The sequence below is a fragment of the Anolis carolinensis genome, chromosome 1, assembly GCF_035594765.1.
Source record: "Anolis carolinensis isolate JA03-04 chromosome 1, rAnoCar3.1.pri, whole genome shotgun sequence".
NCBI classification, from domain to species: Eukaryota; Metazoa; Chordata; class Lepidosauria; order Squamata; family Dactyloidae; genus Anolis; species Anolis carolinensis.
Window position 1 is genome coordinate 289,878,036 of NC_085841.1, and position 14,076 is coordinate 289,892,111.

Consider the following 14,076-nt stretch of genomic DNA (forward strand, 5'->3'; position numbering starts at 1 on the left):
CGAAAGTCGGCGGTTCAAATCTGGGGAGCGGGGTGAGCTTCCGTCTGTCACCTCAATGCTCCCCATGTGGGGACAGGAGAGAAGCCTCCCATAGGATGGTAAAACATCAAACATCTGGGCGCCCCCTAGGCAACATCCTTGCAGACAGCCAATTCTCTCACACCAGAAGCGACTTGCAGACCCACTTGCTTGGGGGTTCAATAAAGCTTATATTTATGTAGGCCTATATCTGATTTCGTCATTGGCCATATAGTGTACAGAAGCACAAAAAAACACCCAAGTGAAATAATCCCCATGCTAGGATCTATCATTTTAATAAAGCAGAGTTCCTGCCCATAATATGCACAGCAATCATTCATTTCTGCAGAGTAGTTTTGCTTAGTTATTTGGAGGAAAAACTTTTATAATCAAAAAAGGCCCTATCAACACAGATGAGGCCAAAACCTTCCTTTCTTATTGAAATAAATGTGAGCTTGAAGTGTTCTTCAAAAGATAACAAAACCCAAGGTACTCTTTACTTGAATATGAGTGTTGAGTTCCTCAAACTATTAACATCCGGGGCTGCATTTGTTGTTATTTACATCCTGGAATCACAATGCGATTAATGACTCCGCAATGATGTCCAAGTGCCCTCCTCCTATAACTGTGTGTCTGTCTTTTGAAGCATTCATATGCTAAAGTCCTTAACAAAAAGTGACTATTGTTCCTCGTTGGCCTTCCTTCATCTCCACTCAGGCTAGTCTATTTAAATGACAACATTCAAAAGGTTAACCAAGCCACCCAAGTGCCTTTTCACACAAGGAGGAGGAGGAGGAGGAGGAAAGCAAAGTGTAGCAAAAAGCAATATAAAAACAAAGTAAATTGTAGTTGGAAAGATGCCAAATGAAAAGCTAAAGAAAATAAAATGAACACCAATATGTAACAAGAAAGGTGCAGCGGCTAGAAACACATTCACTAGACTTTCATAATCTCATAATAGCAATTACAATTTTTAGAAAAATCATTTTTGGTCTTGGTTGCAACCCAAAGACATCTAAATCATGTGGAAATTGATTAAACTTACCCAATGTTGAAGATAAAATGCTCTTTCCTAAATTTTGAAGATGGCCACTCAGTTTTCCCTGAAACTTTTTAGTTCTAAGAGTCATTCATATTTTAGAAAAAATTGTGTTAGTTTATAACACCCTTCAGTCTTACCATAAAAATCTTCTAAATACAGGAAGTTCAACTTGCACTGATATCAGATCACAAGACATATCTGACAACAAAGCAAAGTAAGCTCCAGATCCCACAAAAATAAACTTTTGTTATCGTTGCTATTAAAAAAAACCCAACAACTTAAGGTGGTTCTATCTTCTAGCTACCATCTCATAAACTAGTCCTAAATATTGAGAATCTGTGTGGTGAATTGGTCAGAGTATCAGACTGATGTTGCAGAAGATTTAGGCTCAAGACCTAAATTAGCCATAAATGTCACTGGTGACCCCTCATTGCCTCTCAGCTTAACCTACCTAATTATGCATCACTCCTTAGTGAGAAACTAGAATATAAATAAATAGATCATACAATGGTGTTATAATACTGTAATTCTTTTAATACCATCATTCTAACTAATTTTATCTTGGTTTAAAAAAACAGCATAACATTACATTTAAAAGACAAAGTAACAAATGGTGTTATTTATTTACTTGTACTATCAGGTTGTTAGTTGTATCTTGTTTTAATTTGGTTTTATCCCATGTTAATATATTTCACATGAGAACTAATTTATTTGATCCCCACCCCAAAAGGGTAGTACTGTCAAGTTTTTAGTTGTATTTTGTTTTGACATTATTGTAAGCTTCCTTGTGTCTTCTTTCAGGAGAAAAGCAGAATATAAATTTATTTATATAAATAACACCACACATAGTGTCACAGTCCAATCATTGTGGTAGAAAAGAAAGTATTAACACTCTATAGGCTGGGTTGGGGGAGGTTGGGGTTCCTTGACCATTCACACCAGAAATTTGTTTGCACCTTAGCTTTGCTTCTCTTTTATTTAAAGTGACCCCACCACTGCATAGCTGCATTGAAGCACTTAGGAAACATTCACAAGTTCACTTAACACCTATTAATTACTCTTTATTGCTCCTTTGTTCCCATGAAATTGTTAGGATGCTTTGAAAGATCTTAAAAGCCGGAGATGGAAAAAAGCCAGTCCAAGTCTTTGTTGATCACGAAGAGAATAATGCTATGTTAAACATGAGTCAAGAAAGTGGAAAAACAATTCCTGCCTTGAATATTTTTTATCACATTTATTGTGACATGGGACTATTAATTGTTCCCAACAACCAAACTCTGCTAAACCTGCTTGTCTACAAAACTCTTTAAGGTATTTGTTTCAGTATTGTAATCCTACTTCCAATTTTGTTTTGATTCTATAATTCTATGTGTACAATTCTATTTCTAAGGAATGAGTGAAAGATGAAGGCAACTCACCTAGCACACCCATGTACTCATCCAATGGGATTACTATAAAATGAAGCTTTGGTGGAAGAATGAGAACTTTAAAACTACAACTTCTGCTGTCTCAGCCAGTGTGTGGGGTTTGGCAGTTGTCGTCCCAAAAGTAACTTTTTCCAAGCTGTGTGCTAAATTAATACCTAGCTATTGTTTTAAGTAGTATTTCCATTTTATCTATTTGAAGGCATGTATATTTGCATGTCTACATCTACCCATTTTATCTAGGAGCTGTAAACCTAAAAAAGTAAATCTTCAACCTTTCAAACATACTGATGTTATCGACCCCTGGAATAGCTGAGTCAGAATGGAGCTTGACTGATTGACTCTTTTGAGCTATCTGAAGTATTTACAATGCGTCATCAGTTGTTTCTGCTCTTTCTTTTTCATGCCAATTATTTGATAGGTTCTTGCTATCCCTTTCTCCACATGGGGCTACTGATTTCAGAGACTTCTACTCTTTGCATTGTAGATGAAACTACCTGAGATATGGAGTTTCCTGTTCAATATTATAAACCGATACAGTATTGTGGGGTGGCTTGTAGATTGCATGTTGCCTCAACACTCTTGAAGTCTCCAAAGAACCCTGATAACATTTTCAAAATCCTCAAATGATGTTGTCACTGTAAATTAAAAGGATATACAGGGAGTTTTTTATTCCCAAATTACCCAAACTGCCTTTCAACCATTCAAAATGTTGCAGTTTGCTTCATTTTCCCTCCTCCCATGAAACTACCCAAGCTCTCCAGAAATGGCTGAAGAAGCAAGGGCATCTTAAGAAAGCTTGTTACCTACGTCACCAAAGAAATCTTTTCACCCTTTTCCTTTTCTTGTCATTTTTTTTTTAAAAAAAATTACATGTTTAGCTTTAGCTATGACGGCTTAGTTAATTCACAACCTCTGAGGGTGCCTGCCATAGATGTGGGTGAAACATCAGGAGAGAATACTTCTGGAACATGGCCACACAGTCCGAAAGACATACAACAACCCTGCTTAGTTAATTGTTTTTTAATTAATCCCGAGCTCCGTGCTTGCTTTCCCTTTACCTGAGATTTTACTTCATTGCAAGCCACCTTGGGTCCTATAATAGGCGAGAGGCAGGATATAAATTAAAGAAACTCATTTCGAAAGCAAGATTTTGAAAATAGACCCATGACTCATGCTTATTGCTCAAGGGCAAAGCCTGGGTTCCCTGACCACAATAAGTGCAGCCTGAAAGACACATACACATTTTGTCCCTTCCTAGTAGGCCAACTGTTGGAAGTAATAGGTTCCCCAAAGACTTTAGGACAAGTATGGGCAAACTTGGGTCCTCCAGGTGTTTTGGACTTCAACTCCCACCCTTCCTAACAGCCTCAGGCCCTTTCCTTTCCCCCCTCCGCCGCTTAAGCGTTAGGAAGGGTGGGAGTTGAAGTCCAAAACACCTGGAGGGCCCAAGTTTGCTCATGCTTGATCTACTCCATTAATTCTATAGACACCATTTGAACTGCCAGGCTTGGTACCTATGGAATCCAGGGAGTTGTAGTTTTACAAGATGCCTTCACCTTCCCCACCAAAGAGGGGTGCCTCTCCAAACTGCAACCCCCAGAATTGCAAAGCATGGAGCCATGGGGGTCCAAATTGGTGTGAAAGAGCCTTCCTTCCCCAGTGAGGAGGTTCCGCAGGCCCGCCTCTTCGAGGCATTACGGTCCGCGGCGGCGATGATAAGAGAAACCATGTGGGCTTGTTAACTTAGGCAAAGGCAGGAATGCTCGGAATTCGCCGCCGCGCTTCCATGTAATGATCAGGAGACAGAAGCCTCAATTAAAGCGATATCGTCCTCCATTTCTCCCAGGCTTCGGCAGGGGACCCCCCCAGGAAAACTCCCCCCTCCCCCGCAAAAAGGAGCTTTGGAAAAGTTAGCCCTTGGAAAAAAAAATGCGTGTAGGATTTCCCACACCCCCCACGGCTTGACGTGGGAACCTAAGGAAGACCTGAGCCTCAAGGGAAAGGCTAGGCACCATCCTCCCTTTAAACACACACACACACACACAAGACAAAACACAGAGCAAAGTAAAGGCTGTCACTCCCACGCGTGATTACTTCCTAAACTAAAAGATTTGGGGACAGGATCGAAATAGCAGGTTTATATATCTGTGGAAGGTCTAAGGTGGGAGAAAGAATTCTTGCCTGTTTGAGGCAAGTGGGAATGTTGCAATGAGTCACCTTAACACTGAAAAGCCTTGCAGCTTCAAAGCTTGGCTGCTTCCTGCCTAGGGGAATCCTTTGTTGGGAAGTGTTAGCTGACCCTGATTGTTTCCTGTCTGGAATTCCCCTGTTTTAAAAGTATTGTTCTTTATTTACTGTCCTGATCTGAGGTGTTTTTAAAATACTGGTAGCCAGATTTTGTTCCTTTTCATCGTTTCCTCCTTTCTGTTCAAATTGTCCACATGCTCTTGCATTTCAATGGCTTCTCTGTGTAGTTTGATATGGTGGTTGGTTAGAGCTGGTCCAGTATTTCTGTGTTCTCCCATAATATGCTGTGTCGAGGTTAGTTCATCCAAGTGCTCTGCTGTGGCTGACTTCTCTGGCTAAGTCTGCAGCGCCTTTCATGTTCCACCTCTCCCAACGAAGGATTGCCCCAGCAGGAAGCAGCCAAGCATTGAAGCTGCAAGGCTATTCAATGCTAATCAAGGTGATTAATTCACACTTGCCTCCAACAGAGTTGGGAGTCCAGAGCCTGGAATTTAGAATTAGAGTTTACAGCCTGCAGGAAGCAGCCAGGCTTTGAAGCTGTAAGACTATTAAATGCTAATCAAGGTGATTAATTCACACTTGCCTCCAACAGAGTTGGGAGTCCAGAGCCTGGAATTTAGAGTTGGAGTTTACAGCCTGCAGGAAGCAGCCAGGCTTTGAAGCTGTAAGGCTATTCAATGCTAATCAAGGTGATTAGCATTAATCATGCTTGAGATAATTGGAAAGGAGGCCTGGGGCTGTTGGGAATGATGGGAGTTGTAGTCCAAAACGCCTGAAGGCCCGAAGTTTGCCCATGCCTGATCTATGCTGTGTGTGTGTGTGCGTGTGCGGGGGCTTCCTGGGGGTGTTTTGCAGCGTCAGTTCTCAGAATACCTGGCTGGTAGCCAAGTGGGTCGAGGCTTCTGGGATCTGAAGCCCTGAACACCTGGAGGAGGTAGGTCTGGGCCCTTTGTGTGTGTGTGGGGGGGGGGGGTGTTCCCTTTTTACTTATAGGTTTCCTTGAAAGCCAGTCCCTCCTCCTCCACGTGCCGCCCAGCAAAGAGAAAGAAAAGGAAGACTGAGGTTATGGAGCCCCTGAAATGTTTCTCACACATAAGAGACACTCAGTGTGGACGAAGGCGGGGGGTCCAATGCGCGTTTTTGTGTCTTTCAGAGGGGACCCACCACACCGCGGCGCGCATGCCTCCAAAGGGACTTGCTGCGCCTTGCTTTTGGCCGGGCTTCAGCTCGGAAAAGCGCCCGGTGCCTCGCCAGCAAGAACAGCTCAGCTCTGCCCCCCCCCCCCCCATTCCTTTCCTTTCCGGGCGCCCCTTCCTTCCGCTCTGTCCTCCCCGCCTGAAAGGAGGCATCCTCCCTGCTCTGGCTTCCCCGCCTTGCCCTGGGTTTGGAGGCAGCAGCAGCGGGAGCAGCAGGAAGCGAGGACTTGGAAGAGGAATCTTGCGAGCAGTTTCTCATGATGTAATCCGCCTTCTGTCTCCTCGCTCCCCCCCCCCCCCTCGTCTTCCTTCCCAACTTCAAACCCCGCCTCGCTTTCGAGAAAGAATCTATATGATGTTCAGCCCCTTCCAAACTTCAGAAAGTCAGAAGTGGGCGGTGCGGTGGTGTCTCGCATTCTTTCGCGTCCTCTTCCTCCTCGTGCCTGGCGAAAGGTAGCAGGAATCCTCACCGCATAATGGGCGCATTCTCCCCCTTTGAAAATAAACCACTCCGCCCAGGGCAACAACCATCCCCGAGGGCCATGGCTTACATTGCATCAAAGAGAGGGGTCAAAATGCGGCTGGAAAATGAATGCAAAGGGTGACTTTCTTGGGTTGATGTAAGTTTTCAGGGCTGTATGTGGCCATGTTCCAGAAACATTATCTCCTGACGTTTCGCCCACATCTATGGTAGGAGGTTGTGAGGTGTGTTGGAAATTAGGCAAGTTGGGGTGAGAGAAAGAACTCTTTGTCTGCTTGAGGCAAGTGTGAATGTTGCAATTGGCCACCTTGATTGGTGCTGAATAGCCTCGCAGCTTCAAAGCCTGGCTGCATCCTGCTTGGGGGAATCCTTTGTTGGGACGTTGTGAGGGCTTTGGAAACTGGACAAGGAAGGTTTATACAGTAGAGTCTCACTTATCCAACATAAACGGGCCGGCAGAACGTTGGATAAGCGATTATGTTGGATAATAAGGAGAGATTAAGAAAAAGCCTATTAAACATCAAATTAGGTTATGATTTTACAAATTAAGCACCAAAACATTATGTTGTACAACAAATTTGACAGAAAAAGTAGTTCAATATGCAGTAATGCTATGTAGTAATTACTGTATTTACAAATTTAGCACCAAAATATCACGATTTATTGAAAACATTGACTACAAAAATGTGTTGGATAATCCAGAATGTTGGATAAGCAAATGTTGGATAAGTGAGACTCTACTGTATGTCTGTGGAAGGTCCCGGGTGAGAGAAAGAACTCTTGTCTACTGGAGGCATGTGTGAATGTTGCAATTGGCCAGCTTGATTAGCATTGAATAGCCTTGCAGCTTCAAAGCCTTGGCTGATTCCTGCCAGGAAGGTGTTAGTTGACCCTGATTGATTCATGTCTGGAATTCCCTTGTTTTCTGGGTGTTGTTCTTTATTTATTGTCCTGATTTTAGATTTTTTTAATACTGGGAGCCACTCTAACAACCACCATGTCAAACTACACAGAGAAGCCACTGAAATCCACAAGAATATGGACAATTTCACAGAAAGGGGGAAACCGTGAAAATGAATAAAATCTGGTCACCATTATATATATATATATATTTAAAACTCTCAAATCAGGACAGTAAATAAAGAACAACACTCAGAAGACAGGGGAATTCCAGTCAGGAAACAATCCGGGTCAGCTGCTAAAAAAAGGATCCCCCAGGCAGGAAGCAGCCAGACTTTGAAGCTGCAAGGCGAATCAAGGTGGCTAATGGCAACACTCACACTCGCCTCCAGCAGACAAGAGTTTTTTCTCCCACCCTGGACCTTCCACAGACATATAAACTTCTCTTGCCTGGTTTCCAACAGCCCTCCCAACCTCCCAACAAAGGATGCCCCCCAGGCAGGAAGCAGACAGGCTTTGAAGATGCAAGGCTATTCAATTCTAATCAAGGTGGCCAATGGCAACATTCACACTCGCCTCCAGCAGGCAAAGAGTTCTTTCTCCCACCCTGGACCCTCCACAGATATATAAACCTCCTTTGCCTAGTTTCCAACAGATCTCACAACTTCTGAGGATGCCTGCCATAGATATTGGGGAAACGTCAGGAGAGAATGCTTTTGGAACATGGCCATACAGCCTGGAAAACTCACAGCAAACATGTGATTCCGGCCAGGAAAGTCTTTGACAACACATTCAAGGATATGGTTTTTGCATCATAATCATCCCAACCTTCGCTTCCCTTCCTAATTTGGGGGTCTTCTTTTTATTGTTTCGGAGAAGGGGTGTGTGTTATCTCTTTCTTTCAGTGTGTGTCTGTCTTGCCCTGGCGCTCCTGCAATGGGATTTCTTAATTGGGGCTTTTAGTAAACAGAAAGCGATTTCGTCAATGGCCAGCTGCGCGGCGCCCCCTCCCTCCTTGCTCCCAAACAATATTTGCTTTGTCGGAGTGAGTGGGTTCCCCCTTCTTTGCAGCAGGGCGAGAGGAGAGGAGAAGGAGAGAGCGGGGTTGTTTCCTCATTCATAAAAATCCGCGCCGGTGTGGCAGCAGCAGCAGCCCTTGATTTATGAGGCGGCGGCATCGGCATCGGCGTGGTATCAGCTCCGGCTTTTCCGGCGCCCAAATCCCCTCCCTGGTCCCTTCTTCCCTTTCGGCCCTCCAGATGAAGAGGAGGCTGCCCAGAAAGACCGGCTCCGGCGGCTGCGTGTGGCAAGATTTGCCGGAGCGAGATCGCCCACTTAAAGCAAAATTGGCTCTAATTCCTGGAGGGAACTCCCCCTCCTTCCCTCCCTCCTCTCCCCTCTTCCCTCCCTCCCTCCCGGCTTTCGACCGGGCTCCGAGACAAGAGGAAACGGGAATTAGCATAAACCAATAGGGGAATAGATCTGTTACCAGGCGGATCAGGCAGATCTGAACGAGGAACTTGTTTGATTCCTCTCGCTGACAAGACAAAAGGGGTTTGCTCAAAAGTGCCAGCGCCGAAGGGAAACGTGGAGAGAGAGAAAGACAGAGAGAGGGCGCCGCTCTTAGCCTCTCTTATCCAAGCAATGTGGGTTGACACCGCTTTAGCCCTACATTGTAGCATGAATGCAGTGGGACACCACTTCCAACTGCCTTGCCTCAGTGCTACGGAATCCTGGGAGTTGTAGTTTTGCATGGTTTTTCTGCCTCCTTTGCCAAAGCCCCAGGATCCCATTATTATATGTTCATGTATTTTACTGTACAAACATGCAAATGTGAGTAGATCAATAGGTACCGCTCCGGCGGGAAGGTAACGGCGCTCCATGCAGTCATGCCAGCCAGATGACCTTGGAGGTGTCTACAGACGACGCCGGCTCTTCGGCTTAGAAATAGAGATGAGCACCAACCCCCAGAGTCGGTCACGACTGGACTTAACGTGAGGGGAAAACCTTTACCTTTACCTATTTTACTGTACAGTACTTTGTATATTCTGCTGCACTACTACATGCTTTTGTAACCCGCCCCGTGTCCCTTTTGAGTGATGGTGAGGTATAAATAAAGTTGTTATTATACCATTGAACTGTAGACCTGAAAGTAATCTCAAACTGCGTTCATTCCACAGTGTGCATGCACCCGCAAAGTTCGCCCCCACCGGATTGCATGGCTGCATCTAAACTCTGATCATCGCAAATGATCAGCCACTGCCAGAAGGGACAGAGAGTTTCATCTATGCTGACGATCATGCCATCACCACCCAAGCAGGGAGATTTGAAATGGTTGGACAGAAGCTCTCCGAAGCTTTAGGTGCTCTCACTGCCTATTACAGGGAAAACCAGCTGATCCCTAATCCATCTAGATGTTCGCTTTTTGCCTTAAGAACAGACAAGCATCTCCAGTTCTGAGGATTACCTAGGAAGAAATCCCACTAGAGCAGTGGTTCTCAACCTGGGGTTCCCAGACGTTTTTGACCTACAACTCCCAGAAATCCCAGCCAGTTTACTAGTTGTTAGGATTTCTGGGAGTTGAGGGCCAAAAACATATGGAGACCCCAGGTTGAGAACCACTGCACTAGAACAACTAGAGCATTTCAGCACACCAAAAATACTTGGGAGTTACCCTGGACCGTGCCCTGACTTACAAGAAGCAGTGCTTGACTATCAAGCAAGAAACAATATCATACGAAAGCTGACTGGCACAACCTGAGGATCACAACCAGACACAGTGAAGACATCTGCCCTTGCGCTTTGCTATTCTGCAGCTGAATACGCATGCCCAGTCTGGAATACATCTCACCACACAGTGGATGTGGCTGTTAATAAGACATGCTGCCTTATCACAGGATGTCTATTCCCCACATCATTGGAGGAATTATACTGTTTAGCGAGCACTGCACTATCTGACATCTGCCGGGAAGTAGCAGCCAGCAATGAAAGGACCAAGGCATTGACATCTCTGGCCCATCCCCTGTTTGGATATCTGTCAGCACACCAAGGCCTTAAATCAAGAAATAGTTTTCTAAGATCTACAGGGATACTTTCAGGAACACCTCAGCAAGCGAGAATCCAATAGTGGCAGGCTAAAACCCGGAACCTCTATCCATGGCTGATACCGAATGACAGATTCCCTACTGGACTCACAGAAAAATGTGTGACTTGGCACCACGAGGTGCAGATTCAACCTTAAAAAGTGGGGCCACAAAGTTGAATTTATGACATGTGAGTGTGGAGAAGAGCAAACCACTGACCATCCATTACAATGCAGCCTGAGCCCTGCCACATGCACAATGGAGGACCTTCTTACAGCAACACCAGAGACACTCCAAGTGGCCAGCTACTGGTCAAAGGACATTGAGTAGAATGCCAAGTTTTTAACTTTGTCTTTTCAAATACATTACAACTGTACCCTCGGTTTGCTTCTGACACATAATCTAAACTGTTTCAGACCACTCCAGTTGTCGCGGTTCCATGCTTGGGAATTCGGGGACTTGTAGTTCCACGTGGTCTATAAGCCTTCTCTGGCAAAGCGTGCTGGTGTTTCGGCAAACTGCAACTCCTCGGGTTGCGTGGCATTGAGAGTAAGAGTAAGGCTCTGTCTCAAGCGAGGAATGGTTGCCGTTTCACCGACATTGAAGCTGAACCGCCTCGTGTGGGACGTAGGTTGGGGGGAGGAAGGGGGGACCGCGTGCGGCGCTGGTTCGAGGTGGGTTTCAGACACGCAGCGCAAAGCTCTGGTTCGGTTTAGGGGCTCCTTCGCCCCCCTCTGCCCCCCCTCTTTGTATTTCCTGGGGAAACGCTTTCCTGTTTCCCCCTCGAGCTAGGCTAGAGGGACCCCCAGAGCGCGGCTTCCCCACGTGCGTGCGTGCGTCCGTCGGCGGGCGCGCACTTTCGCCCCGGTCCCTGCGCCGGGAAGCAGCCGCAGGAGCAGCCCTTCTCTTTTGTTTGCAAGAATGTCATAAATTAAACAAACCACTTCCCACATGTGTAGGTGGAATCTCACCTTGAGCGAGATACCTGGTCGGCGACTTGAAAGGCATTCTCCGGCCCGCCCTCCCTGCCTGTTTCCCTGCCTCCCTCCGCCGCTCCGTGAATGTTTTCCATTGTTAAAATCTTTCCAGGGTTTGCATGTGTGTGTTTCTTTAAAAAAGCAGCAGTTCCTTCAGGTCTCACCTTGCTTTTACACATGCGGAGGTGGGGATTCCTAAAGCACCCCTACACCCCATATTTCATTTATCAGCATCATTATTGTATTGTCGAATGCTTCATTTGCCGGAAGCACTGGGTTGCTGTGAGTTTTCCGGGCTGTATGGCCATGTTCCAGAAGCATTCTCTACTGACGTTTCGCCCACTTCTATGGCAGGCATTCTCAGAGGTTGTGAGGACGGTTGGAAACTAGTCACGTGGGGTTTATATATCCAAGTTGAGAGAAAGAACTCTTGTCTGCCTGAGGCAGGTGTGAATGTTGCAACTGGCCAGCTTGATTAGCATTGAATAGCCTTGCAGCTTCAAAGCCTGGCTGCATCCTGCAGACTGTAAACTCCAACTCTGTAAATTCCAGACTATAGACTCCAATTCTGTCTGCTGGAGGCAAGTGTGAATTAGCTGCCTTGATTAGCATTGAATAGCCTTGCAGCTTCAATGCTTGGCTGCTTCCTGCCTGGGCGAATCCTTTGTTGGTAGGTGTTCGCTGGCCTTGATTATGTCCTGTCTAGAATTCCTGTTTTCACTGTTGTTCTTTATTTACTGTCCTGATTTTAGAGTTTTTTAAAAATACTGATAGCCAGGTATTGTTCATTTTCATGTTTTCCTCCTTTCTGTTGAAGTTGTCCACATGCTTGTGGATTTCAATGTCTTCTCTGTGTAGTCTGACATGGTAGTTGTGAGAGTAGTCCAGCATTTCTGTGTTCTCAAATAATACGCTGTGTCCTGTCCAGGTTGGTTCATTAAGTGCTCTGCTATGGCTGACTTCTCTGGTTGAGGTTGTCAACCACACTCTGAAAACAGGGGAATTCCAGACATGAAACAACCAGGGCCAGCTAACACCTCCCAACAAAGGATTCCCCTAGAAAGGAATCAGTCAGGCTTTGAAGCTGCAAGGCTTTTCAGTGCTAATCAAGGTTATTACTTGCAACATTCACACTTGCCTCCAACAGACATGAGTTCTTTCTCCCACCCTGGACTTTCCACAGATATATAAACCCCATCTGCCTAGTTTCCAACAGACCTCACAACCTCTGTGGATGCCTGCCACAGATGTTGGGGAAATGTCAGGAGAGAATGCTCCTGGAACATACAGCCTGCGATTCCGGCCATGAAAGCCCTAAACAACACATATCCTTGAATTTTGCATCCCAAGGCGTGCCTGGAATTTGCGGGGAGTTGCCTCGAGGCTCCACTCCAGCCCGAAGGCGCCCTGGAGGCAAGGCGAGGGAGTCGCACAGGAAACCACCCAGGGCTTGTTCTTGAAACAGATCATCAGCCCCAGAAGCTGTGGGGCCTGCTGGTGCCAGAACCCGGGGCAAACCTAGGCCCTCCAGGTGTTTTGGACTTCAACTCCCAGCATTCCTAACAGGCTCAGGCCCCTTCCTTTCCCCCCTCAGCCGCTTAACCGCTTAAGCGGCTGAGGGGGAAAAGGAAAGGGCCTGAGCCTGTTAGGAATGCTGGGAGTTGAAGTCCAAAACACCTGGAGGGCCCAAATTTGCCCATGCCTGCCTTAATGCTAAGTCAACCCCTTCCCATGATGATAATGTCGTCAACTTCTTCCGCCTTGTTGAAAATGAGCAAATTTTTGCCTCAAATATTAACTATAGGCTTTTTTTTGCCTCAAATATTAAGTATAAATCAGGCTTGGCAAGTCAATATTAGAAACATGGCTGTGGGAGGGGGGAGAGAGAATGAGGGGGGGGGCTGTTGTTTTAATTTCTCCTCACCTCCCCCCACCTCCAAAATAGGATTTTCTTCCTCTGCTTCCCTTAATACCAGCAGAATCTCTCTGCGCCTGTAATTCAACCCAACAGGTCGCCCTGCGGAAATGAATGGCTGAAAACCTTCCTCCAGTGTTTTAGCCATAGGATCTAGAGGTCTTTTCAAATATTGGAGTGGGGTGGGGGTGAAATCAGGAAACTTTTGGGGCTCCAGCTGCCAGTTTTGGAAGGCCACGTGGACCCACCATGTGGCGTGGCCTTTCCCTGCAGAATGCCAGCCAGACCTCTGGGATCAGTGGGGTTGATTCTCCCACCCCCTTCCATCCAAAACTCAAGTTGGAAGCCACATTTCTCCTTCCAAGATGGGCACAAAGGCGGCATTTAGAGGGAGGGAACTGAGCTGGAGGTTGCAGCCGACTGCAGAGAGGGAGATGTAGGAACTAAGATCCCCCCCTTTTCAAGAGAAACCCCTTAAACAGCCAAATGAAGAGGATGCTTCTTGAACCACCCCACCCCAAGATCTCAAGCAAAGGGGCGTCCTGGCTCAGCAACTCTAGGTTTCCCCCAGAACCTTCCTTCCTGAATCGTGGGATTATAATATATGGGGTTCCGAAAATGAACCCAAAGGCAGGAGTCAGCCAGGCTTTGAAAGTGCAAGGCTTTTCAATGCTAATTAAGGTGATCAATTGCAACATTCACACTGGCCCCCAACAAAGAGTTCTTTCTCCTACCCTGGACCTTGGAGAGATATATAGGCCTCCCTTACCTCCCAACCTCCCAACCAAGG